The sequence below is a fragment of the Podarcis melisellensis genome, assembly GCF_964234715.1.
Source record: "Podarcis melisellensis genome assembly, chromosome: 12".
Lineage (NCBI taxonomy): Eukaryota > Metazoa > Chordata > Lepidosauria > Squamata > Lacertidae > Podarcis > Podarcis melisellensis.
Window position 1 is genome coordinate 53,523,557 of NC_138544.1, and position 16,255 is coordinate 53,539,811.

The 16,255-nt window shown below is 44.9% G+C and overlaps 1 protein-coding gene across 8 annotated transcripts in view; it reads left to right on the forward strand.

The window, feature by feature from the left end:
- The first annotated feature begins 1,385 nt into the window (after window positions 1-1,385).
- The window catches only part of ADCYAP1R1 (ADCYAP receptor type I), a 146,129-nt gene continuing 131,259 nt past the window's right edge, over window positions 1,386-16,255 (forward strand). For 7 of the 8 annotated variants that reach the window (XM_081882484.1, XM_081882486.1, XM_081882489.1 and 4 more), the window contains exon 1: window positions 1,386-2,054. The gene's annotated coding sequence lies outside the window, so the exon portion shown is untranslated. Of the gene's footprint in view, window positions 2,055-2,285; window positions 2,491-16,255 lie in introns of those variants that run through there. The other variant, XM_081882485.1, reaches the window with a different exon arrangement.

Consider the following 16,255-nt stretch of genomic DNA (forward strand, 5'->3'; position numbering starts at 1 on the left):
TGACACCTAAAGTAGCTCTTTTTCTCCAGTGGCGAAATAATAATAATAATAATAATAATAATAATAACAACAACAACAACAATTGGAAAATTAGGAACTGAATAAATTTGCAGTGAATTCTAAGGGGTTTTCCGAGGTCTAAACTGAAATTTAATCAGCGTAACTGTGTTGGTGGGACATGGGTGGTGCTGTGGGTTAAACCACAGAGCCTAGGACTCACTGATCAGAAGGTCGGCGGTTTGAATCCCCGTGATGGGGTGAGCTCCCGTTGCTCAGTCCCTGCTGCTGCCAACCTAGCAGTTCAAAAGCACATCAAAGTGCAAGTAGATAAATAGGTACCGCTCCAGCGGGAAGGTAAACGGTGTTTCCGTGTGCTCCTCTGGTTTGCCAGAGGAGGCTTAGTCATGCTGGCCACATGACCCAGAAGCTGTACGCCGGCTCCCTCGGCCAGTAAAGCGAGATGAGCGCCGCAACCCCAGAGTGGACCTAACGGTCAGGAGTTTCTTTACCTTTAACAGTGTTGGTATTGATGTATGGAAGTGAGAGCTGGACCATAAAGAAGGCTGATTGCCGAAGAATTGATGTTTTTTAATTATGGTGCTGGAGGAGACTCTTGAGAGTCCCATGGACCACAAGAAGATCAAACCTATCCATTCTGAAGGAAATCAGCCCTGAGTGCTCACTGGAAGGACAGATCGTGAAGCTGAGGCTCCAATACTTTGGCCACCTCATGAGAAGAGAAGACTCCCTGGAAAAGACCCTGATGTTGGGAAAGATGGAGGGCACAAGGGGAAGGGGACGACAGAGGATGAGATGGTTGGACAGTGTTCTCGAAGCTACCAGCATGAGTCTGACCAAACTGTGGGAGGCAGTGGAAGACAGGAGTGCATGGCGTGCTCTCGTCCATGGGGTCACGAAGAGTCGGACACGACTAAACGACTAAACAACAATGTGTTGGTATTGCTGTTATCAGTTGTCTTGGCTGCTGTTTTTATTTGCAGCTGTTTGAGTTAAATTTTAAACTGATGGCATGATACTGATTTGTCATGGCCTTTGGCTAGTACCGTAAACTGATGGATTGATATTCTCTTTCTCTTTCTCAAAGTCAAAGAAGACTTTCATGCCGGCAGTCCTCATGAAGCTATCATCCACTTTCCAGCTCCGCGCAACCTTTAACTCAGAGAGAAAGAATCTGGACGCAGTTTTGGATACCAAGAGTTTGACTTAAACAGCTGGTTTGAATAGGCCACGCCTCTCCCTCCAGCCCATTGGCTCTTCCCTCTCTACCCCTCTCAAGCCATTGGCTCAGGCCTCTTCCCATCGCCTGCCCCCCTTCTCTCCCCCTCCCCTCTCTTTGCAGGGCGAGGAAAAGCTTGGCAATTTTTCTGCAGGACGCGCGAGAGCCGGGCAGTCCTGCTTGGGCAGGTTTGCGCACAGAGACCTTCCAAGCGATGTCTTGTTAGATCCGGATTCGGCTTCGCATCTTGCTTGATCGGGATCAAACCCTCTCTTTAAAAAAAAAAAAAAAATAGCGCGAAGCAAGGAAATGATATAATTTTCAAAAACCACTCCATTTCAAAGGAAATAAGTTTTAAAAACCCACAAAGCGCACCACCCTCAGTATAAATATTTTTTTTTGAGGCAAATGCCTTCGCGGGCACGTCCCAACGGCGTGGCAACTCCTGGTCCCTCGTTTCAAGGCGCTAGGCAGCGCTGAGGACTGGGAGTGAATGTTAATTCCTTGGTAGCCGAGTTGATTTCTGATTTATTTATTTAAAAAATAATAATAGCGAGCACACACACATCTCTTTCTCTGCTTGTCTGGACGGTTTTTTGTTTTGTTTTGTTTTTGCACTGCAATGCACTGATGCCATTGCAGCAGCTGTTCGCCAAGCCGTGGGGAGGAAAGACCCTTTTGAAATCTCTCTCGTTTCGCTAAAGGAGCCCCAGCCGCCGGGGACTGCTCTAGACAAGACTGCAGTTCGCCTTCTTCGGCTGGAGATCCAAGGGCGTCCAGCTGCCGATCGTGGGATCTCCACCTCGGGACTGCAATGGTAAGGCAACCCTGCGCCCTCGAAGCTACGGGTCACCCCATCCATAGATTATTCACCCCATTCCCGTTGGGCTACAGGAGATTGGAGCGTGTGTGTGTGTGTGAGTGTTTTTGGAGGCTAAGGAATCAGGGAAGATGAGAGAGAGTTGCTTGCACGAATCGCTTTTCTTGCAAAGTCGATGCTTTGAAGGGGAAAAAAAATCTGGAAAGGTTTGCAAGAATTGAAACGGGGGAGGGAGACGATCGAGCCGGCGCGGGCGGCGATACTGCAGGACGGCGGCGTGCTCGGGCTTCCACTTCAGCCTGGGAATTAAATTCTTGCATAGGGATCACACACAACGAGACACAAACACACAGCTGGAGGACGAATGCAACGGGCAGACGGAGATGCGCAAACGCGCGGGCGACCTCCGCAAGAACCATGCCGGGATGGAGAGGTGATATGGGCTTGGCTTTAAAAATAATAATAACTGGGGTGATGAAAGTGGAGTGTGTCTAAATATATGGATTTTAGTGGGGGGAGGGGAAGAGATCAAGCCGAGCCAGGCTCCCAGGACAGCGTGTTGGTATGTAGCTCACGTCTCCTTTCGATGCAACATGGCTGGTAATTTGCAAATAAAACAAAACAAACACCCCAGACTGATAGGTAACAAATAACCCGATTCACAAACCGGTTAAGCCTTTGGTTTCTAGGGATTTTAGACCGCCAGAGGGTTGGGTGTTTAGAAGGGGCTGCGTGGAAGGCACAGCCAGTCAAAGGAAATGGGAGTTATGACATTGACTTCGGCGTGAGATGAAGATTGCATTCAAACCTCTTCCGATTAAGTAATTCCATTGCTTTTGAAAACAAATGGACGTTGCTGAAAGGGCTTGTTGTGGATCCAGCGAGATTTACTGGGGGCTGGGAATTAAACGCAGCGATTCTCCTTGAGGCGAGTAGGTTTATTTTCTAAAAATAATTTGGAGGAGGAGGAGAAGGAATCCCTCTGAGAAGGAAAGGGTTAAAACTTCCTCCGAAATGGATCCGTGTGTGTTTTCGTGTGCGTGTTTTATGCGCTTCCCCACATCGCCGTTTGGGCAGCTGGTTCCGATGTTTCCAATGCTTTTGGTGTGAAAATGATGGTCAAGGCTGGTTTGGCCTTTTGTGGATTTGTAAGGCGCTTCCAGGCATTTTTCCTTGGGGTAAAAGCAATGAATAAATGCAACTAACCATATTGTGCAGCTGCAGTTTAAATAAGTAAGGGAGTAAGGGAACCCTTTTGCAAAGATGTCCTAGTTCTTTGCTTAAGAACGTGGATGTGTGGTGCTTAGGTCTGAAACTCCACTTGCGACTGATGCTCTCCTTAGTAGAACGATTCTAATATTTATCTCTTTCTGTGTCATCTTGAACTGGAACTCTGTGTGCAGGACCACAGCATGCATGGTAAGGAACACAGAGCAAAATTATGATCCCCCAGTAAATGCTCAGACTATGGCTTTGGGAAGCCTCTCTCTATATAATTAGGTATGGGAGCTCACATAAACTCTCACCTAAGCCCAACAGTAGGAAACACAAGTTTTGCTTTATTTTTAAGCTGGGATTTAATGTGGGCTTGTTGAAAAGTGTGGTTATTTCCTTATTACATTTCAATTCCTCCTTTCCTTTAAGGAGCTCAAGGCGGTACATGCAGGTCTCTTCCCATTTTTCCCCAGTCACACCAACCCTGTGAGGTAGGTTAGGCCAAAAGACTGTGACTGGCCCAAGGTCACCCAGTGCATTACATGCCTGAGCCAGGATTTGAACCCTGGATTCCCCAAGTACAGCGTATAAGGAGTGGCTTGCTGGTTCAGGCCCAGCTAGTTTACAATCCCATTTCTCACACTGGCCAGCCAGACTTCTCCGGAAAACAAACCAGGCCTGAAGAACTGTGAGTGTTTCTAGGACTAAGGTGAAACTATGAAGCTCCCTTGTTAATTTTGCTATTAGATGCTGCTTGTTGCTATATTTATAGTATTGGAATGTGGTGGGGTTTTTTTTCCAGGGGGGTGGGTATGCCATTCTATTTGCTATTGTTTCCCTATGTTATAATGAAATGGTTATTGTAGTGCTCGTTTGACGTGCATCTCTGTTTCTTTTCTGTAAGCCACTTGGAGTGTGATTTCTTTGCTCGTGTATGTGTTTGTGTGTGTGCATGCGTGCAAAAGTGGCATACAAATTAAAAACATAATTAATTTTATAAGTGCAAGAAGCTCTGTTTTTTGCTTTTCCTCCAAAGCAAAGGGCATTCACCCTGTCACGCTGCCTCTGATACTGAATGGAATATTTAGCCCTTCAGATCAGTAGTCATTGTTTGTGTAATAATATTGTGAGCACATTTGCATCTCCCAAGAGGGGACATAGTCAAATATACATACCTTGTTTGTTTGTTTGTTTGTTTGTGTGTGGGTGAGTATTTATATTCATATTCACACACACACATATATGTGTGCTGGAGCAAGCTGTGTTCTACTGAGTTAGACTAATGGTCCATGCATTTCAATATCACCTACACTGCCTTGGCAGCTGCTCTCCAGGGTTTTGGGGATGTGAAGGCAATGGAAACCCTGATCCACATATTCTGTGCAACCCCAATCTAAAATGCAGCACAGGTTAGCAACTGCTGAGCTCAAAAACAGTTTGCTTCCATGTTCAGGTTGGGCATTTGAAGCCTGATGGACTCAATGAACATTCTTAACGTGAGATGGCTGTAAGTGCGTTAGAACCTCTCTCCAGTGCTGAGATTGTTGGGCTATCAATGTTTTGCACTTGCCTTCATGCTCACTGAAACAGCAGCTGATTTGAGACTGCTGTTTTATGCACACTTACTCGGAGTAAGCCCGACTCGTTGACCTCAGTGGAGCTGTGCTCATCGCGTATGAAAAAAATGACCGGTGGGTCCAGATTCTCCTTACAAGCCATCTCAACAGGCTAGATAATCGTGGATGTGCCAGCCGTATATTACTCTTTGGAGAGAATCCGCATGTGCTTCTAAGATTACCATTTGGTCCCTGGCATTACACAAATATCGCTGCTCATTTAAACAATGCTGCTGAATATTTGTAATGAGAAACAGTGGGAGAGGACAATATTAGGTGTGCTTTGAAACATGAACATAATGGAAAGGATGTTCCCATTTCTGGGAGCAATCTGGAGTCACTCCATCAAAGTTGTTCCTCGGTTCTGATATCAGTATATGAGCTCAGAAGGTCCCAGGTTAAATTTCTGGCATCTCCAGGTAGGGCAAGAAATGTTTCCCTGCTTTCAATACAAGGCAGATTTCGATGGTCTGGTCCTTTGATTGATCTGACGGCGGCTATGAAAATGGGCACAAGCCTGTTAAACTGAAGCGAAGCATATTTGTGTTATCTTTCTTGGCCTCAAGGCTAAGCATCCTTACTTGGAAGTAAGTCCTGTTAGGACCGATGGGACTTAGTCCTGAGGAACCATTGCTACAACTGGACTGGACTTTCTCATTGGCGTGTGTGTTGTAGAAGTAAGCTCAATTTGCGGGTTTTAAGTTTTACATGAATTTGTCAAGGCAAATGCCGCAAGTTTGATCTGTGTTCATATTTGTGTCCAAATATCTGAATGAAACTGAAAGGCAAACAGGTCAGCGGTGGCCAACGTGGTTGTGGACTAGAGTCTACGATCAGGTATATATGTCCATTGTGTGCACATGTACGGATAGGATATGCAAGAAGGACCCAAAACTCATGGAATACAAATGGCGTCACTGGGGCAGTGTGTACAGCATACATTTAAAGTACATTTGCTCTGCCCCTCCCAAGAATCTTGAGATATGTGATTTTTAAGGGTGCTGAGCTGTGCGTAGGGTAGGTGATAAACAACAGCCTCACAATTCTTCACAGGAGAACTGTTCTTTAAATGTGGCTCTGTTATATCTCTATCTGGAGTCCATATGTATGCAATATACGACCCATTTGCAGTATCTAGTGGATAACCAACATCTTCCTAGCATTTATATGCTAGCCTGTCACTCGTAGTGGGAATTGCATGTCTTCTGGTTATTTGCAGTCACATATAACTGAGCAAGGTCCAGATGCATATTTATGAGTTTTAGACATTCCCAGAATTTACCTGAGATGGTCAGCATCCCCACTTGGATATAGATATTCCCCAATTGCTTTAGGTATTTGTGGAATGCGTTAGCTAAGCAGTTTGTGAGGTGTGTTGTGTCTTAGGTTGTATTTTTTTTGAGGAAAAAACAGGGCAGCTTCAGAGCATTGACTTTCAACCAGCCAGCTGCACCCAGTAACTGGATCGTGACCCGGTCTACTGAGGACCACTCATGGGTTGTGATGGCTGTTTCCCTCTGTTTATGTTTATTAGGATAAAAAGAATTTATGGAAGGTGAAGAAGGGGGTAGACACTGTCAGACAGAGGAACTCGAACACAGTGGCGTAGTGTGGGTTGTCAGCACCCGGGGCAAGGCAAGTAATTTGCACCCCCTAACCCGTGGATTTGCGCCCCCTAACCTGTGGATTTGCACCCCCTAACCCCCAGATGTTGCGCCCGGGGCGGGCGGCCCCCCCTGCACCCCCCACGCTACGCCACTGCTCGAACATAACACTTTTGTGGTTGTGCTTTAATCTTCCTATGTAAGACATCCTGGGAATATTTATATGGAAATATGGCATGTGCATACTTCAAATTAAATAAACGAAATATTAAAAGTGCTCCTGCCTATTTTGTAGTTTGGGGGTCATAGGTGGGTCTCAGGTACGAAAAGCGTCAACATTATAAATTCAGAGCAGTTAGTATACCTTCAGAATAAATATCTGAAATAAGCGTTCCCTGTAACTGTCTTATAGTAAAGGGGATTATTCTGTGGAATATGTGACTTGTATTCCTCCACCAGATTTCTCAGGTTTTGATTCTCTGCATCATTCTACTTTCCGCTTTCTAAATATGTAAATCCAGGATTCAGTCTCAACCATGACTGTTCTTCTGAAGCTGTTCCCCCCTGCCCATGGTCACTGTTAAACCCTGCAACACGTGGAATAGCTTCTGAGCATGCTAAGAGTGCATTTCCCTCCTCATCAATTAACCGCAGCAAGGATTAGGGGAGAAATGTGATTCTGGGTCAGAAGGTGAGAAGGTGGAATGTTAGAATTTGTATCGCCAGTTCGTTCTTTCATAGAACAAGCATCATGTGTGAGTTGCTTGCATTTGCTAATTTCATTTGGGCTTATCGGCAAAATCAGGGTACCTTTTGCCATGTAAACATCCCCGCTCACTTTGGTCTTCAGGTAAAAACAGAGCAAGGGGTTAAAGGATGGAGAGGAGATAGGCTCTGGCAGAGCTTGCTGGGCATGTAGTTCATGCAAACAATTCTGAAATACCCAGGTGTTTATTCTCTTTGTACTGCCTGCTAAAAGTAGCTTTTTCCAAATGCTGCAAAAATAGATAAGTCTCCTGATCGCTAAGTGATCCCGTACGTGCATGTGCTTTCGTTCCTTCCTGAGTAGCAACAACAGCCTTTTGGCTACCATGCAGACATTGCCCCTGTGCCAAGGCCCATGGCGTGGGAATATAACCAAACATCCAATAATTTAAGGGCTATTCCCAGGACCAAGTTAACACGGGCAATGGCTTCTGTCCACAATGCGACTGCTATAGGGCATGGCTGGATCATAGGTTTCAGTGATTCCCCTGGAGGGCAGGCTCCCTTGTGGTGTGTTTGATTGGAGCTGTGTTGTCTGTGTGTCTGGAACACAACACACGGTTTTCATCCATCGTTCTGGCACCGTTCCACACAGACACAAATGCACATGCCAAGCCTATGGACATTTGCAAAAGGGGCTTTTAGAAGCCAAGGTGGCCAATTGGGGAACAGGACGCCCTGTTCCAGGGTGTTTTTGTGTTCAAGCACAGATATCTGGTTTTCACACAGCAAGGCTGTGCAACCATTCACAACCCTCACACGCCACCAAAGGATAAAATGGGGAAAGCCACAAAGCGCAGGGTTGCTATTTTAATGAAATAAAGCATAAAACATATCAGAGAGGCAAAACCAAGAAATGAATTGTGATGGTCCCATTCCATTCCTTATTGGATCAGATATTTTGCATTATTAAGTACAAACCTTCCACACATCCAACTGAATGTGTGTCTGTGTGAGTGTGTGTCAGTTTCTCCCAGTTTTCAGCAAACCCAAGTCATCCTGTTACCTGAAAATGCCTTCATTTGCCAAGTGCAGACATCGCTCCTTTAGCCGTAATGCATTTTGCCAATATAAGAGCTATTATTATAACTTTCAAGATTGGTGCTGGGTTTTGCTTTCCCCAACCTCTTCCCTCCCTGTCTCTTTTTTCCTTTTGTGCCATGACTTTTTGATTGATAGACTGCCTTGTTTTAATTGCTGGGATGCAAAACTGCTTTTTTTTACTGAAGAGCAAACACTCTAAAAAAGCAAATACCCCAATTGTGGGGTTTTTTTGCAGAACAGATTTGCATTTGTCTTAACCACACACTGGTTTAATTGGGCAACATCCACCCAGAACATTTTTTTTTAAAAAATGGAACTAACAATAATATTCTTAAACCTGCTGAATGCTCACCCACAAAGCAAATGCGAGGTTTATGCACAAGGCTCAGACAACCGTCGTAAACATTTATGCCGTTCTGTATATTCAAGGTTGGCAAAAACATATTGTGCAAAGTAGCAAATTGAAATGCAATAAATTTATTTATTTATAATATAAAAAGGGGGTTTATTGAGGATAAGCAAGTACCAATTAAATTGTACTCAGAGTAGACCTATTGAACTGGATGAACCTAAGCTGGCCGTGTCCATTAATTTCAATACTCCTCAAAACAAGAAGCATCATCACTGATCAAGAAAACGTTCCAGTAGGGTGAGGCATGTGAACTGGGCAGTCTCAGGGGCCACATAGAGAGACCCAGAGGGCCACAGCAAACCCTCAGTCTGAGATTCCCAGCCTGATTTAAATTCTCTGGGTATTATATACTAAACATTATGGACCCCAGTGTGGCTTAACTCAAGTAAGGTCAGATCCATACCATATTATCACATTTGTTCCCCCAAAGAATTCTGGGGACTGTAGTTTCGCCCTCACAGAGCTACAACTCCTAGCAACCGTATCAGACTACAGTTCCCAGGACTTTTCACAATTTACACGTGTGGTGCTGCATGAGCTTCAGTTGTGTGGTGTGGATCTGCCCAAAGTTCACAGAAGGAAAGTTCCCCATTCCATCCTCTCTGCTGTGGTCTTGAAAAGCCTCGTGAGAAGGTTGTGGGCGGGCGCACCGAGAGTGTTCAGAATCCATCTGGGTTGGGGTCGCAGGGAATCATCCCAAATCAGACTTGGGTGGAAGTTAACTTAAGGATGATGTTCAGGGAAGGAAACATTCCTGTCTTTCTCCATGCCTCTCCACAACCCACCCCACTGAATTTAGGAAGATTTGGGACAGAGAAAAGAAAAGCCTTCTCTCCTCCCCCCCCCTTATAATGCCGTCTCCCTTGGCCTGAAAGTGAGATGAGCGCCGCAACCCCATAGTCACCTTTGACTGGACTTAACCATCCAGGGCTCCTTTACCTTTTTTTACAGTCATACCTCGGGTTGAATGTGCTTCAGGTTGAGCGTGTTTGAGTTGTGCTCCATGCAAACACAGAAGTAATGGAGTGCTTTACTTCTGGGTTTTGCCGCTCGCGCATGCGCAGACGTTAAAAATGATGTTACACGCATGCGTGGAAGCGGCAAAACACGACCCAGGCATGCGCAGACGCACTGTTGCATCTTATGTTCCATTTAGGATGTGAACGGGGCTCCGGAACGGATCCTGTTCGCATCCTGAGGTACCACTGTATATAGAGATAATAAGCAACAGTTCACTCCTGCCACAAAACCAACTTGAACGCCTTTGTGGGTCAGTTGAAGACCTCAGCCTTCCTTATTTTGGTTGTTCCATCCATGGGGATTATATCATAAGTCTTTCATGCGACTCAAACCCCATTGTTACTAGAGAGCAGGGTGTTAGCGTGACTGACGGCCCCTTCCTAAAGGATCTCTCACTTAGAATATTCAGCGCCGAATTGAGTAGTGTCCATTGGGACTGGTAGGGTAGAAGGCGGGGAGACCAGCAGTAGGTGGCGCTAGAGCCAAATGCCTGGGTATACAGGGATGCTTTTACCTTCCTCCTGAACGAAGGGGACAAATGCACCTCTCTGGGGAGGGCATTCCACAAAAGGGGAAACACCACCAACAAGACCCTGTCAAGAAGACCCTCCTATATGAATTTGCCTGGGATCTGGGATCTTCAGTGAGGGGGGGCTTCTTTCAGTCCTGCCACCCTCACAGACATGCTTGGTGGGGACCAGAGAAAGGGTCCTGATTTGTGGCTGTTCCCACACAGTGGAACTCTTTCCCCAGAGAAGCTAGACTGGCTTCCTTCTTGTGTTCTTCCAGCGGCAGGTGAAGACTGTTTTATTCTGACAGGACTTTGGGGACTGATTTTGTTTGTTTGTTTGTTTTTAAGGAAAGGGCTTTTAATAGTGCCGTGCTATTTTATTGTTTTTATTATCTGTATTTTAAAATTTTGCTTAATCGCTATTACGCTTTAATTATCACAGTGGGACCTCTGGTTACAAACTTAATTCGTTCCGGAGGTCCGTTCTTATTCTTTCTTTATTATTGTCCGTTCTTAATCTGAGAGACCATTCTTAACCTGAGGTACCACTTTACCTAATGGGGCCTCCCACTGCTGCTGGCGCGCGATTTCTGTTCTCATCCTGAGGTAAAGTTCTTAACCTGAGGTACTACTTCCGGGTTAGCAGAACCTGAAACCCGAAGTATTTGTAATCTGAGGTGTTTGTAACCCGAGGTACCACTGTATTTTTATTTTTTTAATCTTCTGTTTGCTTTAAGCTTTTTGCATTTTTTTGGTCTTGTCTTAATTTGTGTAAGCCACCTTCAGTCCCAGTCCAGGGAAAAGGCAATCAATCAAGTCAGCCCCTAGTAATGGCACCATCAGGAAGCCTGACCTGCTAATCGTAAAGTCTCAGATAGTTGATATTGAAACCTCCACCAATTTTAGGCATTATATTCTAATAGTAAGATTCTGAATAGGACTAGATAGCTCACTGCCACCCAGTGAAGTGTTTTCAAGACGGATGACAAAGTCCAATCAGGCAGCCTTTGATGACCCTCAGAGTAACTGCTTAATGTCTATCTCTGTCTGTCTCTCAGCTAGTTATCCTTGGATTAAAAAAACCCCTAGCCCTTCCAAAATTCTTTCAATTTATTGGAGGCCTCTTTTGAATTTCAATACACCCTTTGCAACTCGCCTGCCTGCCTCCTCTGTCACCATACAGAGAGCATCTGCCAGACATCTCTGAGTCCGTGAACCCTTCCACACAGGTTTAAGTGGGGTTGCTTCAGAGTAAAGGGGAATCTCAGAGCCTGATTTGTTTGCTGTGTGTCTTTGAGAGCTCCTCTCGATCTCGATGAGACAGTTCCCAGTGTAGAGGGTCTGAGAACAGGAGCCATGAGATGCAAAGATCTCATTTCTAACAGAAACACAAAGGCAGGGGAAATGAAAGATACGGCGACTCTCCAAAGCTTTTAGCAGAATAAGCCTATTTCTTCTCTGAGGGTCAGTGGGGATTAGTGCTGTGGTTCCCAAACATTGGGGGCTGCTACCCAGCACCCCCTACCCTATTAAAAGCCTTATTCAGAACAGTTTCTACAACCCACTGGGGAAGATAATAATAATACAGAAAACCTCAGTAGCAATTCATGGCACATTGGTTTGAAATCCAAGGTCATTGGGTGACCTTGGGCCAGTCGCTGCCTCTCAGCCGGACCCATCTCAGAGGGTTGTTGTGGGGATTAGCTAAGGAGGGGGGGAAGCCATGAGCCCCTTGGGGAAAATGTGGAATGCAATTGCAATAAATAATAGCGAATGATATGTACGGAGTGAGAAGAACGGAGTCGAATACAGTGGTACCTTGGTTCTCAAACGCCTTGGTTCTCAAATGCCAAAAACTCAGAATCAAGTGTTTCAGTTTTCGAATGTTTTTCGGAAGCCGAACATTCGATGCAGCTGTCGGCTATTGTTTTCGGGGCACCTGCACCGATCAGAAGCTGTGCTTTGGTTTTCGAACATTTTGGAAGTCAGACTTCTGGAACGGATTAAGTTTGGCGCCTTTGTTTTTGCTATTTATTTTGCATTTTTGTTTTTGAGGCTTTTTCAGTTAATTTGTTTTTGTGACTGTGTGGAACCCAGTTCAGCTACTGATTGATTGATTGTGTGACTGCGAAAATGAATAAAAGCCCCCCTCCCCCCCGCAAACAATGACTATCACCAGTGCAGGTAAGAATTTTATTTATTTCATAGTACAGTCCATTGATTATTGCTTACATTTTATGGATCAATGGTCTCGTTAGATAGTAAAATTCATGTTAAATTGCTGTTTAAGGGGTTGTTTTTAAAAGTCTGGAACGGATGAATCCATTTTGCATTACTTTCTATGGGAAAGCGTGCCTTGGTTTTGGAACACTTTGGTTTTGGAACGGACTTCCGGAACGGATTAAGTTTGAGAACCAAGGTACCACTGCCTACTACTAGGTCAGTTCATTGGTCCATCTGGCTCAATGATGCCTACACTGACTGGCAGCACTTTTCTGGGGTTTCAGACATGGAAATGCCAGGGATTGAACCTTTCACTGGGTTGGTGGATTCTATTCTAAGGGGCTATGGCTCTTCCACTGTAAAATGAAATTATTGATTTTCAGATATCCTCTCCAATATCACAGCAGACCCTCCAAGTGTCTTTATGTTCCAGGGACAGTCCTGGATTAACAGAAGACATCCTGCTTTCTGATTTGATTCCCTAATGTCCAGCTTTTCCTTAGGACATCCCTATTTTCATCGGCCTGCTTCTTGGGAGAAAAGCAATGACAAACCTAGGCAGCATCTTAAAAAGCAGAGACATCACCTTGCCAACAAAGGTCTGTATAGTTAAAGCTATGGTGCTCCCAGTAGTGATGGATGGAAGTGAGAGCTGGACCATAAAGAAGGCTGATCACCAAAGAATTGATGCTTTTAAATTATGGGGCTGGAGGAGACTCTTGAGAGTCCCATGGACTGCAAGAAGATCAAACCTCTCCATTCTGAAGGAAATCAGCCCTGAGTGCTCACTGGAAGGACAGATCCTGAAGCTGAGACAAAATGGTTGGACAGTGTTCTTGAAGCTACGAACATGAGTTTGAACAAACTGCAGGAGGCAGTGGAAGACAGGAGTGCCTGGCATGCTCTGGTCCATGGGGTCACGAAGAGTCGGACACGACTAAACGACTAAACAACAACAACATTTTCATCAGATAAATGTTGGAGGGGAAGGAGTTTAGCAACCCCTAAGTCAAGGAGATAAGTAACTATGCAACCTTCAGAAGACATCTGAAGGCAGGCCTGTATAGGGATTTTAAAAAAAAATGTTTAATGTTTTAATATATTTTTATATATGTTGGAAGCTGCTCAGAGTGGCTGCGGCAACCTAGTCAGATGGGCAGGATATTGTTGTTGTTATAATATAATAATAATAATTTATTATTTGTACCCTGCACATCTGACTGGGTTTCCCCAACCACTCTGGGTGGCTCCCAACAGAATATTTAAAACATGATAAAACATCAAACATTAAAACTTCCCTAAACAGGGCTGCCTTCTATGTTGTCTTCAAATGTCTTCTATGCCTTTGGATTGTTGTTGTTGAATAGGACATCCCTATTTTCACTGGAGAAATGTTGGAGTGTATGTTTCAGTTCTCCAAATCCCTATCAAGGTGGACAAAGTCGAATTCGCTTGCAGCTGACGTTGGCTATTAGAACAAAAAAAATGGGAGGGAAACCGGGTTCCCGTTCCCTCCTTTACAGCAAATCTTCCATCTCTTTTTAGCTCATAGGACTGTAAGAAATGGCCTTATACCGAGCCCAACCTTTGATCCATCTAGCCCAGAGCTGTCAACACGGTTTGGCAGCGGCTCTCCAGGGGTTTCAGACAGGAGTCTCTCCCAGCCCTCCCTTGAAATGGCGGCGTTTGAACCCGAGACCTTCTGCATGCTAAGCAGATACTCTCAGGCTTTGCACACCAACTTAGCAGTCCTGGTCATTTGCATGGACAGACAGAGTCCCCCAAACCCTGGGCGGCCCCCGTGTGGAATAACGACTCAAGACAACGTGCTATGGGATTAAATTGGCCCCAACTTTATTATGTTTCAGATGTGGGTAGACCTTGGCTCAGGCATTGGGCGTTTATCCCTCCCAGTCCCCCACCGGGGATCTGGGGAACATCAGGGTTATCCAGTGGGGGGGGATGGGCTGGCTCTGGATAACATATGTTCAAGCAGAGAGAGCCCTCCCCCATTATGCCGCCATCACAGGGGAGAGCAATGATGACCTCTAGGCGTTTAGCCAAAGCCTCCCCTTAAACAACCCTTTTAACGGGAACCCTGGTATCGCCGCCGCAAAGAGGAGGGGCGTGGGTCACCGCTGCACGCCCTCCCCCATTTAGGGAAGATAGACTAAAGGATTCCGCCCAAGACCTGATTCTGCCAAAGTTGTGATGTTTTGCTACGGGAAAGGCAAAACCTGCCATTGCAGGAGAATTCCTTTTTTTTTTTTTAAAGTAATATTTATTAGAGATTTAAGGATTACAGAAAGAAAAAAGAAAAAAAAAGAAGACACAAAATTAAACAAAACAAAACAACACATCACAATAAAGAAAAAAACAGAAAACATTACTTATCTTAACAAAACAAAAACAAAAACAATTAAAAACACAACGAATATTCCTTATCTTATCTTTCATTTGCTTGTTTCATTGACCTCCTCACACCTCCCTTTTTTGTATTCTAGTTCAGTTAGCTATTTCAGCAGATCCTTTCCATCTTTCTCAGTTTTTGCCCTATAGTTTGTCTTAACATATCCAACTTTACTTTTCCTCCTTTAGCCAATTAACAATCTATTTTTACTATTTTTACTTAATCCTTTATAACATTTCTGCTAAAGCCATATAACTTCAATCCAACATCCCACTGCAGGAGAATTCCTTTCCGGCTGAGGTATCCCACCTGGGGAAGGTGAAGCCAAGCCTGTGCTAATGGTGCTGCATAGGGTTCAAGGGGCTGCGTGCGACCACACAAAGGGCATCCCCCATTTAATGTGGGGAGCAGTCATTCCTCGATGCTCTCTACAGTGGATGTTGGAAGTCACTGCCTCCCCCCCCCTCGCTGTTGTCCTGTAATAGTCTCTTTTTCAGGGTGCACCTTGTGAATCCAAAATGAGATAAGACAAGTGTGCTGATAACTGGGTGTGCATCCTCTTCAACTCCGTGTTTCTACAGAAGCCAAGAACATCTGTTTGCAGCAGCTGACATGATCAGCGTATTTAAAAATAGAGCACCCCGAATCGGGCTTGAATGGTGGAGCTTGGAGTGTGTACAACTCCCAATTGCTCCTTTTTCATTAAAGCGGAAAAAAGGAAGTTGCTCAGAGTAAGGGATGGGCTGATCTGTCAAGGCAGATCTCTCTTAGTTCCTGTTTTCCCATTCTTCCTATTTCTACATCAGTTGTGGGTTTTTTTGTGGGAGGGGGGGGGAGGGAGAAAGCTAATGAAAATTCATCAGCATTTTTGCGCAAATTTCTCCCGAGACACACATGGTTGATGTCATTTTGCCTAACATGCACATCCTTGCAAAGAATGTGTGTCATTTGTAGTAAGAAATGTATTTTGTCTGTACTTTACCTCAGTATAATGCAGAGGGAGCCTTCTCTGTAGTGGCGCCGGCCCTGTGGAATGCCCTCCCATCAGATGTCAAGGAAATAAACAACTATCTGACTTTTAGAAGACACCTGAAGGCAGCCCTGTTCAGGGAAGTTTTTTAATGTTTGATATTTTATCGAGTTTTTAATATTCTGTTGGGAGCTGCACAGAGTGGCTGGGAAACCCAGCCAGATGGGTGGGGTATAAATATATATATACTGTGTGTGTGTGTGTGTGTGATATATACATACAGTGGTACCTCGGGTTACATATGCTTCAGGTTACAGACTCCACTAACCCAGAAATAGCGCTTCAGGTTAAGAACTTTGCTTCAGGATGAGAACAGAAATCGTGCTCCGGCGGTGCGGCCCCATTAGC